Genomic DNA, 12,449 nt, shown 5'->3' with positions numbered 1-12,449 from the left:
AATATGAGGTAAAATGAGTGCCTTGATCAGAGATGATTTCCTTAAGAATTCCATGAAGGCAAATAATTCCAGTGAGGTACAACTTTTCATATTGCTTAACTGAATATGTGGTCTTGACAGGAAAAAATGAGCGGACTTTGTCAACTGGTCCACAATGACCCATATTGAGTCATATCCAAGAGAGGTCTTCGGCAATCCGGTAATGAAGTCCATTCTGATCTTCTCCCACTTCCAGGATGGAATAGACAATGGTTGGAGCGTACCGACCGGCCTAAGATGCTCAACCTTTACTCTTCGGAAGACATTAGACTTGGAAACATATAGAGCAATTTCTCGCTTCATGCAAGTCCACCAGAATGTAGGCTTAAGGTCTTGGTATATCTTGGTACTTCCTAGGTAAATGGATAGCAAAGAATCATGAGCTTCATCCAGAATCTTTTTCCTCAGTGCCTCAACCTCCTGAATAACTAGTCTCTTCTCGAACCATAGGACACCCTGATCATCTTCAGAAAAACATGTGTCATTTCCTTCCTTCATTTTCTCTCGGATTCGGGTCATTCCCTTGTCATCCTTTTTAGCTTCCTTGATCTCATCCAGGAGGGTGAATTTGATCTTAAAGTTTGCAAGAAATCACTCCGGGACCATTTTGAGTCTAGCTTTTGGAATTCATCACAAAGTGTGGTATTTTAGGCTTGACCATAAGACAAATGTATCAAGCCTTTTGACTCAATGCATCGACGATCACATTCGCCTTGCCAGGATGATAATGAACTTCTAGCTCATAGTCTTTGATTAACTCGAGCCATCTTCTCTGTCTCATGTTCAGATCAGATTGAGTAAAAATGTATTTGAGACTTTTGTCATCTGTATAGATACGGCACGGATTTTCTAGCAGATAGTGATGCCAAATCTTCAGAGTGTGCATAACTACCGTAAGCTCTAAGTCATGGGTTGAGTAGTTATCCTCATGGCGCTTCAACTGGCATGAGGCATGGGTTTTTGCTGAATTTTGTTCCAATTTCCCTCTCTTTTCTTTCTTCTTTCTCCAAGGTATTTAGGGCCTTCCTATCTCTTACTATACCATTTTCGCTCCCAAAATATTCAAAATAATAACTAATTACATAAAACATACTGCCATGACGATTATACATGCTTAGTCCCATAATTAGTGTTTAGGGATGTGACGCCCATCCTTCACCTTCCCTGCACCGGTGTCTACTCCAGGCCTGGTGGCCACCTTTCGACCCACTCTCCCTTCAGTACCTACCATTGTCTCACCCTTGTCCTTGCCGCAAGCTCCATCTTTCCTTCTGACTAGCCAGTCCAAGGAGTTTCGGTGGCGTGATGTTTGTTCCTCCCCTAAGTCTGACGATCCAGTCTTGGGTCGCCCCCTACCATTCTCTGCATCCATTAGAGATGTGGTGGCTTCTTCGGCTTCCTCGATCACCACTCTGGGCACCTCGACGTGTTCAGCAACGCTGAACCTCCATAGTGGTTCCCTTCCACCACACTACCCTCGTCCTTCTATGACATCGTGCGCACCCCCTTCCCGTCCATCTATCCACTCTAAGATACATCGGGATGCCGTGTTATGTCCCGGTCTAGACATGGATGGTTGGAACATCATTTGTTCTCGTCATTCCCGAAGGGCGCATCAGTTCCTTCCACACTAGGCGTCCATCTCGGTCCCTGCTGACCTTCGTGGAAAGTGCTTCAACTACTTCTCCACGTCTCACCATGCTGCCCGGTGCCATTGGAGCACCCGTTGCTTCCGCTGCCTTGCACTTGGTCATCACTCGATAGTCTGCCCACGTTCGCATCCTTCCTCGGCGCCTCTGTCCTCTGGCTCCCTGAATCCTGATCCTCAGCATCTGATTTGGTGTCGTCTCTCCCTATCGGTGCTTCTGTTGCTGCCTTCATGCCCTGCTTTGTCATCTTCGCTCCCTAGCACCATAGTCCCTAAGTCTGGACGCTCGGTCTGGTGTCGCCTATCCTCTCCGATGACCCTACCACCGGCGCCCTGTTCGGTCAAGGGTTCAATGGCGGCTTCAGGTTCTGACGGGGGAGTAGGTGTGCACCCTCGTTAACGTCTACGCTGGAGGCGCTCTCTGTTGCACAATGGTATCATGGGTCTACCTCATCCCTCTAGGGGTGATAGCCCGACTATTCGTGGCTCCCCGTTGACGTCCGCGCTGCTACCTCTTCTTACTCGGCGGTGGTTGATCACCTCCTAGGTGATTATTGCATTTGGACCATTCGGAGAGCATCACGCGTGCAGAGGACGAGCTGTGGAGGGCAGTCCTCATTTCAGTGATTGGAAATAGGTCGGATGTCTCACCGCATTAGGTCATCTCTGAGATCGCTGTCTTGTTCAAGTTGGAAGTTTCCTCCTTGGTCATTCATCGTTCAGCACGGGAATATTTCCTCCTTCTAGATGAGGCATCTATGGATCGCGTTATCAATAATGGGCTTCCCATCCGCACTCCTTTCTTTCTATTGCTCATTAAGAAATGGTCATGTCAAGCTCATGTGACTGGTACGTGCATGCTAGTTTTGGTTGAACTTTAACTCCATGGCATTCCTGCCCATGCTTGGGAGCTTGCTGTTGTGGAGCATTTCCTAAATCCCTTCTATTAGATCCAAAGGCTCCATCCTTCCACTGTGAATCAGTCAGACCTCTCTGCGTTCCATCTCTCGGATTGATGCTCCAAGCCCGATGTGTTTCGATCGTGTAGGGACTTTGTCATCATCCAACCTACGTTGCTGGAGGTCACTGAAGACCGCCACTGAAGAGGGCCTTGGTTTATTCCATCAACATTTCGGTCTTGGAGGTTGCTAGCTTCGATCTCGATCTGCCAGGCTCATCTCCCCTTCCATCAGATGTTGATGATGCTAAGGACGACCATTTTATTCAGCAACGTTCCTCGCCAGGGCCTTCGTCGAATTTGGTTTCACCCACTGACACCAATAACTGCGGTGGCTATCCTATTCGGGGCCTAGCGAAATCCAGGATGGGGCCCACTCCTCTTGGGAACAACCACATGGCGGCCATGAAGTCAGCCGAGGAACCAATGAGTCTATTGAGCACTCATATCATTGGGCCACCGTTGGGGTGTGTTAATGACGTGGCTTCTCTAGGGAATGACACCCGCTTTGATGACAGAGCGATTGACACAGTTTCCCTCAAGATTGTGTCCCCTTCTATCTTAGGAGTGGGGCCGCTACACGTGCTACCCGAGGATGATCTTGCTGTTCCGTCTGCCCCCTTGTCAGCGCCTTTTGAGTTGGTCTTGCCTGGTTTGATTTTGGCTGGGAGCCCAGCGGATGTTTTGGAATCTTTGGTTGGGCTTGGTCAGGATCTTGGGCTTCATTGTGTTGGGCTGTTCTCTATATCTGCTGCTCCTGGACTACCTATGGAGGATTCAATTTCTGCATCGGTATCTTCTAGCGTGCCCGTCCGGTGTAATGGTGCCCTGTTGAAGTTTGTTACTTCAGTCAAGCATGGTTGTGCAATCCATACCAAACCATTGCTGGCTTACTCAAGGTGTTTTCATTAACCAGATTTGATTGCCCCTCTGGGGGAGGCCATTCTCCCTGACTGGTTGAGCACTCCTGCAGTAACGAGCTCTTTGGCTTTCATCTCCTTGATATCTAAGTTGGTCGATGCCTTGCTACCGTAACTTGTTATGCATAAGAGGAGGAAGAAAGAGTGATCTCTGGATTCGGTTCCTAGGCGCAGCAGGCGGGTGGCGGGTGTGGCACCATGTTCGCCGGATCTGGTGTTTTTAGATGCACAAAAGAGGGTGATGAAGTGTCTCGGCTTGATTCTGAATGAAGCTTGTGTCGATAAACAGGCCCAGGATGCGTACGGTAAGTTGTTTGAAAGAACCTTAATAGCCTCTCATCTTTTAGCTTTGGCCACCAATTTTGGCTGGTCAACTGAAAGTGAAGACCAAGTTCGCTCGGTTGACAACTTGTTGTCTTTGAGTTAGGCTAGCTACCGTTGTTCGGTTTTTGGTCATTGGTGTTTGGTTTTTCCATTGAACTCGTCTGATATTTTGTTCTGGGATGTCCGGGGTCTTAATATGGCTGCTTGGCGAAGTTCTGTCTGTGAGGTGGTGTTCTCTTCCAAGGCTGATATTACGTGTCTTCAAGAAATAAAGGTCGCTTTGATGTCTCACGATATTCTTCTTGAATCGCTTTCCTCCAATTTCGATCAATTTGTGGCTCTGCTTGCTGATGGTTCGAGGGGAGGCATTTTGATTGCATGGAAGAGTGCTATCTGTTGAGTTCTTTGCACCCGTGTTGATTCTTTCTCGGTGTCTATTCACTTTGTCGGGCATGAATGTCATAGGTGGTGGTTCACTGGGGTATATGGCACTCAGGATGATGCTGCAAAATTGGATTTCTTGCAAGAATTGCACGACATTCACGCCTTATGTTCTGGGCCTTAGCTTGTGGCTCGGGATTTTAATCTTATTTACCAAACGGCAGACAAGAACAATTTCAATTTCAACCGTGCCATGATGGGTTGTTTTCGCCATTTAATTGATGATACAGATTTACAAGAAATACTTCTTTTGGGTCGCAAAATATACTTGCTCTAATGAGCGGGTCTCTCCTACCTTGGTTAGACTTGATCGTGCATTCTGTTCTATGGAGTGGGAGGAGTTGTTTCTAGACTCTATTCTACAAAGTTTGGCTTCAGTGGTCTCTGATCATTGCCCACTTTTGCTTGGGTTGAAGATTAACACTCGTGGAAAACGCCGCTTCATTTTTGAGAGATTTTGGCCCAAGTTTCAGGGCTTTCTGGAGGTCGTACATAATAGTTGGGACCCTCGTATTGCTGATGTTTGTCCGATGGAGAAGTTTTTTCTAAAGTTGAGGCATCTAAGCAAGGTGCTGCAAGGTTGGAGTCAAAAGAGGATTTGTAATATTAAGATGCAGCTTGCGGTGGCCAAGGAAATCATCCATTGTCTTGAGATTGCTGGAGATTTGCGTCAGCTCTTGCTTGAGGAATATTGGCTACGCTGTAGGCTAAAGCACCTTTGCCTCAGTCTGGCCTTACTTGAGCGAAGAATTGCTCATTTGCACTCTCGTGTTCTTTATCTCAAGGATGGTGATGCGAACACCTCCTTGTTTCATCAACAGGCTAGGTTCAGAAAGAGGAAAAACCACATTGCTAAATTACATGTTGATGACCAAATTATTACTAATCAAGATGACAAACATTCGATGGTTTTGGACTTCTATTCCAGGCTTTTGGGTGAGGCGAGGCAAAGGGGTTCTACTCTTAATCTTCAAGCCTTCCATTCGCATCTTTTTGATTTGAGTCCCTTGGATGATCTCTTCACTGAAGAAGTGTGGGCAACTATTAAAGAGTTGCCACAAGAAAAAGCCCCGGGCCCAGTTGGTTTTATGGGTCGCTTTTATAAATCTTGTTGGCATATCATCAAAAGTGATGTCTTGAGGGCTTTGCTGGAGATGCATCAGGGACGTTTCTCCAAGTTCCAGCTTCTTAACACAACCTTTACCATCCTTTTGCCTAAGAAATCTGATGCAGTGCTTATCAATGATTACCGTCCTATTAGTCTCATTCATAGATCCGCAAAGCTTCTTGCAAAAGTTCTGGCAAATCGCCTAGCTCCAAGGCTTTCTTTCATGGTCTCGTCTAATCAAAGCGCCTTCGTTCACGGTCGGTGTATCCAAGATAATTTCATTCTATGTAGCAATTAGCAAGGAGTCTTCATAAGCGGAAGGGGCCGCATATTCTTCTCAAGCTGGATATATCAAAGGCATTCGATTCGGTCTCTTGGTCTTTCCTGTTGGAGGTGCTCCAGAGTTTGGGATTTGGTCTTTGGTGGTGAAACCTTTTGAGTTGTTTATTGTCCACTGCTTCTACTCAGATTTTATTGAATGGAGAACCGGGTGAGACGATTATTCACCGTCGTGGTCTTAGGCATGGCGACCCCTTATTGTCTATGCTATTTATTATAGTAATGGACGTGCTGAATTCCATGATTAATTGAGCCTGGATGGATGGTCTTTTGCAACTGCTTGCAGCTTCAGGACAACATCATCGGGTCTCTCTTTACGCTGATGATGTAGTCTTATTTCTTTGCCCAACTGTTAATGATATTGTCTTGACCAAACAATTGTTGGATATCTTTGGTGAAGCATCAGGTCTGAGAACCGATATTTCCAAATGTCCAGTGACTCCTATCCAATATCAGGAGGATGATTTGTCAATCATAAGGGAACATCTGTCTTGTGAGGTTAAGAATTTCCCGTGCACTTACCTGGGTCTCCCTCTTTCGGTCAGGAAACCCTCAAAAGCTAAGTTGCAACCTTTGGTTGATAAAGTGGCCAGATCATTTACCTTTGGTTGAAATGCATGCAGGCTTGTTATGGTTCGTGTTGTCCTTTCCGCAGCACCTATATATATCATATGATCGCTTTGAACCACCCTAAATGGGTTCTCAAAGCCATTGACAAGAGAAGAAGAGGACTTCTGTGGAAGGGCCAAGAACAGGTTAATGGAGGTATTGTTTGGTTTCCTAGAGGCGGGTGTGCCGGCCTATTCAGTTTGGTGGTTTAGGTGTTCTTGATTTGGCCACTCTTGGATGGGCTCTTTGTACCAAATGGTTGTGGTTGCAAAAGATCGAGCCTTCTAGGCCTTGGGCTGGTTTCAAGGTTCAGGTTCCTCGTACTATGTCAGTTTTATTTGATATTGCCATTGAGACATCCGTTGGTGACGGTTCAAGCACCTTGTTATGGAAGGATAGGTGGTTGCAGGGCAGATCCATTTTGAATTTGGTTCCTAATCTGTCTCTTCTTGTCCCTCGGCGTGTGCTCAATCTAAGAACTGTTTGGTAGGCCTTGAACCAAAATTTTGTACAAGCTTTGGTGGAATATCTTCAGCTATGGGAGTTTTTGAAATCAGTCTTTTTGCAACAGGGGTAAGTGATCAGCACTTCTGGAGGTTTCCTGGGTCAATTATCTATTCAAGTAAATCAGTGTACCACTCCTTTATCGATTCTATCAGTTTTGCTCCGTGAAAACCTGTCTGGAAGTTCTGGGCTCTCCTTCGGTGCAAATTCTTTCTCTGGCTTGCTATTCAAAATAAATGTTGGACTACCGATCGCTTGGCTAGGAGAGGCTTGCCCCATCATGTTTCCTGTCCTCTTTGTGACCACGATGCTGAATCCATTCAGCATTTACTGGTTTCTTGCATGTTTGCACGGCAGGTGTGGCACACCATTCTTCAAAAGTGTGCTGCAAGTAATGGTGCCTCATTCTACCAATGTGGTGTTCTCTGAATAGTGGATGGGTGCGTACAATATGGCTGCGAAGCTACTGAGGAAAGGTTTCAATTCTCTCGTCATTCTTGTGGCTTGGGAGTTATGAAAACATCGTAACAACTACGTCTTCAATAATGTTTCTCCAAATGTAAATTTGGTTGTTGCAACAATGTCAGTTGAAGGTGTTTTGTGGGGTGCAGCCCGAGCTAGTGGCCTCCAAAGTTTTGTAGTAGCTCGTCACTTATTGTATTTGCTAGTTTCCGGATCATTGGTTAAACATTTGTGTATGCTTGATTTTTTTCTTTTTCACCAACACTGCTATTTCCTTATATGTGTATGCTTGATTTGGCGCGGGGTTGAGATAGGCAGCAGCACCGGTACTGGATCTGCACAAAACCGCAAGAAGGCAGCTGACAGAGGCAGTAACAGCAAGCAACAGGTTCTTCCCCCAAATCTCCAAACCCTTTTAATATCCAATTTTATGTCATCTTTGTGAATCCCAATTCCTTTTAATCCCCAATCCCCCAGGTCTTAGTGTAGACTCTAGAACAATGAACAACAGAAATGTATAATTCTCAATCTGCTGCACATCGACGTCCCTATCTGCCATGTTATGTCTCCTAGATAGTGGTTAGCTGAGTCAACTGACCTCAACTTTGATGCTTTGCTGTAGGAACTTCACAAGAAAAGAAGCTATTGAATTTTTTATCTTGATCTTGTGAATTTGAATCTGATTTAAACCATTACTTATGTTGAATGTTGAGTTAATATTGTGCACTCCTAATTCATAAGTTACAAGTTCGCTCCGATGGCTTAAAATCTTAGATCCGCCACTGTTGTGAACAGTCCTCTGATTGAGGCTCTGACCGGGAAACGACGGCGCCCCCACTGACTTACTGATGACTCTGGCCACTGTCGTTGGTTTTGTCCGCGTCCAAGTCGGCAGCGGAGGACATTGTCCACGACCACGAGCTACTCACAGATTGGAGTTTGGCACGGATAGCTCATCACCGCGCGCGGCCACGCATCAATCATTACATTAATCGTCTTGGCGCCGCTGTCGCCATTCATCATCAGCTAAGGAAGAAGAAGTGATAATTTATATGCTGCTGCTGGAACAAGTGGGGAAGGCTTAAACGAAAGCTACAGGCACTAGCTAGCATAGTACTATACTCACCGCCCAGCAGATCATATCCTTTTGATCATATCTCAAATCTTGGGAGAAAGCAAGCTTGGAGATGACAAAATGAGATACATGAGCATACCCGCTCGCACAGGAGGTTGAGCTCGAGTTTTCTTCGTTCCTTTTTTTTCCTCAATATAAATGAATAGTACAGACCATTTAATTAGTATGAATGTCTTCAATCTGAAATTATCTGTGCTATTTGATGTATAAATCTTATTTATATAGATCTATCGAAAAAATGTCCTGTATATAAAAAATTTCTGTAGTACTGTTGATCCTTTTAAAATACAAATATATATACGCATGTTCTACCATCTAAACCCATACGTACCCCAGGTTCTTCTAAAACTCGAACCCAGAGTGGGTGAGACATTCACCACCAACACCCCACTACGAACTCGAATCCGGGACTGTCCGGTCGGAACCTTAGCCGCCCGGTAGGTAAACCACCACCACTAATTAACCATCCTAGCAAGGTTGGATTCTCATCCTGCGCTTATATTCCTATTAGGTTCTTTTGTATATGTTTTTTCCTATTTCCGCTTCATAAAGAGACTGTTTCTTTTACCAATTTGTCCAACTTACTACATTTTCAGTAACTAACGGAACAAGAACAAGTAATGACAAAAATCTAAAAAAATGACACGAAATTCTGCCTTTGGTACATCCTCGGCATGGAAAGACATCAAATATCTTCAGCTGTGAGTTATCATGACACGAGAGAATAATCATGCAATTTGCTTGAAAATGACGCATAATTATTTTTGAACAGTCTCCATAAACGGCGACATGTTAAAAGCCACGCTGTATCTAAATCTAATTAAAATGATGTCTTGGCAGAAGATTGAAACACACTTTTGTCTTCTGTGAAGCCATTTTCACTGGTCCAAAGTATCATCAAGGGATCAGGTATCATTCACTTTTGCAGAGAAAAACAAAAGTGCTCAAGTGGAAAGCTCCTTCTGCGCCCCTTTTTTTCATCCATCACCATATCAGAGAACACGTACACACGGATACTTCTCTTTCCTTTTAACAATATATAAATCTCATCGCAATGTAGTGATGTAGGAAAGAAGAACATCAAGAAGAATTCGATCTTCTTGTCCCTATGGAACAAACTACCAAAGGTCTCATCCACAATACACACACACACACACACACACACACACACACACACATACTCTCCTTTTAATTGGAGTTTAGAAAGGAGTATATATATCTTAAAAAATAGAAAAAAATAGCAAAAATACACTTGTATGATAGGGGGTTTTCATTTACCCACTCACAAGAACTTTCATTTCAGTCTTACACTAGTAAATTTAAAATGTTTTTAGATACCTCTTATATCTATATGTAACTTTGACTGTCACATGTATACGCCACATGGCCACGGATCCTACTGTGTGTCCTCTGTTGGCTAGTCTAGTATGGCAGGCAGGCGAATTGGCTTATCTCCATAGCTCGCATGGCTCTCCTCCACTGCATCGCTCCCTACCAACTCCTGAGCTCATCACCCCGATACCCCTCTACCCAGCGCCTATCATTTGCCTAGTGCTGAATTGGCTAACGTCGATCATCTGCCTAGTGCAGAGGGTCTAATCACGTAGATCAGGTCACCTCAGGCTGATTACGCTAATCGGGTCAGCTCGGGCTGATCACGCTGATTGTCGTGAGAGCTATTGTGAGGAACGGTGATGTTCTAAGAGGGGAGAGTAAATTAGGACACTTAGAAACCTAAACCAAATTGTCTTAAAAAACTTCAAAAAAAACCTATCTCAATTTATATATAAATGTGCTCTAGGTTTATTTAATGTGTCTACTCTACCGCTCAAGAGGATTGCAACCTGCTCTAGCAAGGTAAATTGTAAGTATGTAAATGAGAAAATGTAAATAAGATAGAGAGACAAACTCGGCACAATGGATTTTTATCCCGTGGTATCGACGGTATGAATGCCACCCCTAGTCCATGTTGGAGCTCAATAAAGGATATACTCCTGGTCACCAAGTCTCTTCCGATCACGGCTTTTGAGCTACCAAGTTACCAAGACAAGGTCTTAAGCACAATGAGCCACCAAGCCACCAAGACAAGGTCTCACCACTAACCTCTCTTCCGATTACTTGCTGTTGTGATCACTTCGGAGCTTGAGTCACCAAGACAAGGGTCCCTGTATCACCGTACACGTGTATTGCTGCCGCTCCACATCAAGTTGGAGTGTCAACAAGCTTGAGCCACCAAGGCCCCAAGATGTCGGTGAGTTACCAAGACTCCAAGGTGTCGAGATACCACTCGGTACAAGTTAGCATCACTCCTTGATCCCTTCTTCAAGCTGCAGCACCCAGCATCAACTTACTCTAGGTCTATAAGCACTAAACACTCTCTAATCTTATGCTTAATTACCTTGGATGATCACTTTAAGTAATTTGGTGGCTTGGATGTCTTCTCAAGTGTATATGAGCTTCCTCTAAACTCCAGTAGCATATCACACCTTCAAATGATTGAGTGGAGGAGTATTTATAGTCATAAACCTGTCAACTAGCCATTTTTCCAATGGCTCAGAAAAGTTGTTAACACTAGATGATCCGGTGAGAATAGTAGTACCAACACCGGATCATCCAGTGAGAACAAACTCAGAAACTAGCCGTTGGACTTCTACTTAAAGTCTCTATAAGTATTGGACACTCCGGTATGCCTTCAAATTCATCACCAGACTCCAAAAGTATGCCACACCATCAAATGACTGAGTGAAGGGGTATTTATAGCTTTAAACCCGCCAACTAGCCATTTTTCCAATGGCTCAAAAAACTGTTAACACCAAATGATCCGGTAAGAACAGTAGTACTAATACCGAATCATCCGGTGAGTACAAACTCAGAAACTAGCCAATGGACTTCCACTCAAAGTCTCTGTGAATACTGGACACTCCGGTGTACCTTCAAATCTATCACCGGACCTTTCGGTGAGTTATCTTGAGCCATCCGAGCCTTTACAGTCTCTCTGTGTAAAATACTCCAGTGCATTCATTCGATGTTCATTCTATTCACACTAGACCATCCAGTGAGATAAACCTTATCTTCTTTTCCCTAAAAATGATCTAGTGCAACTATCTCTGTGATCATTAGACTATCCGATGAGTTGATCTTCATTCTTCAGCACTTATAGTAGCTTCTGCAAGAAATGCTCTAGTGTTGTACTCCAGTGTGCACAAATCAAGTACCAGATCTTCCGGTAGGTTGATCTTCAGTCTTCTACACTCGCATTCTTCTCTGCAAGAAATGTTCTGATGTTACCCTATGCAGATCACTAGACTATCCGGTGAGGTCCTCAGCCTTCTCCCCTTTTGTCAGAAATACTCCAGTGAGTTTAACACATCGAGCACCAGACTATCCCATGAGGCTATCAACCTCTATGCACAATACCTTGGTGAGTGCAAACTCCTCTGCACTGGACCTTCTGGTGAGGTCAATTCTCTTGCGACTTCTCCAATTCAATCAAACTTTGTCCTAGCTATGGTGGCTTCTTGATCTATTGCATCCATGAGACCTACTAATATATATTCTTAATAAACATGTTAGTCCCAATTACTATGTCATCATTAATAACTAAAATCACAATCATAACCTAATAGAGTCATTTTCGCTACAACTTCCCTTTTTTGGTGATTGATGACAACATAACTAAAGCAAGTGGCAAATAATAAATGATATCAATCGTAAAGAGCACAATACCTTACCACATTACTTAGATGTAGGTTCTTACTATTTAATCCCCTTTGTTGTGGCTCCCCCTTTCTCCATTGTCACTATCTCCCTTGTTCGACTCATGCAAGAGCTTCACCCTCTTTATCAACCTAGGTGCCTCATGTTGCTTCTTGTATCTTCTTCTCCTCCTCTGTCAACTTCAGCATTTTTAGACATCTTGTATCTTCCTTCTTGCTTTGGTCATTAAATTTCTCCCTATTTAT

The sequence above is a fragment of the Phragmites australis genome, chromosome 5 (genome assembly GCF_958298935.1).
Source record: "Phragmites australis chromosome 5, lpPhrAust1.1, whole genome shotgun sequence".
Lineage (NCBI taxonomy): Eukaryota > Viridiplantae > Streptophyta > Magnoliopsida > Poales > Poaceae > Phragmites > Phragmites australis.
The sequence above is the reverse complement of the archived record's forward strand: the minus strand, read 5'-3'. Positions refer to the sequence as shown.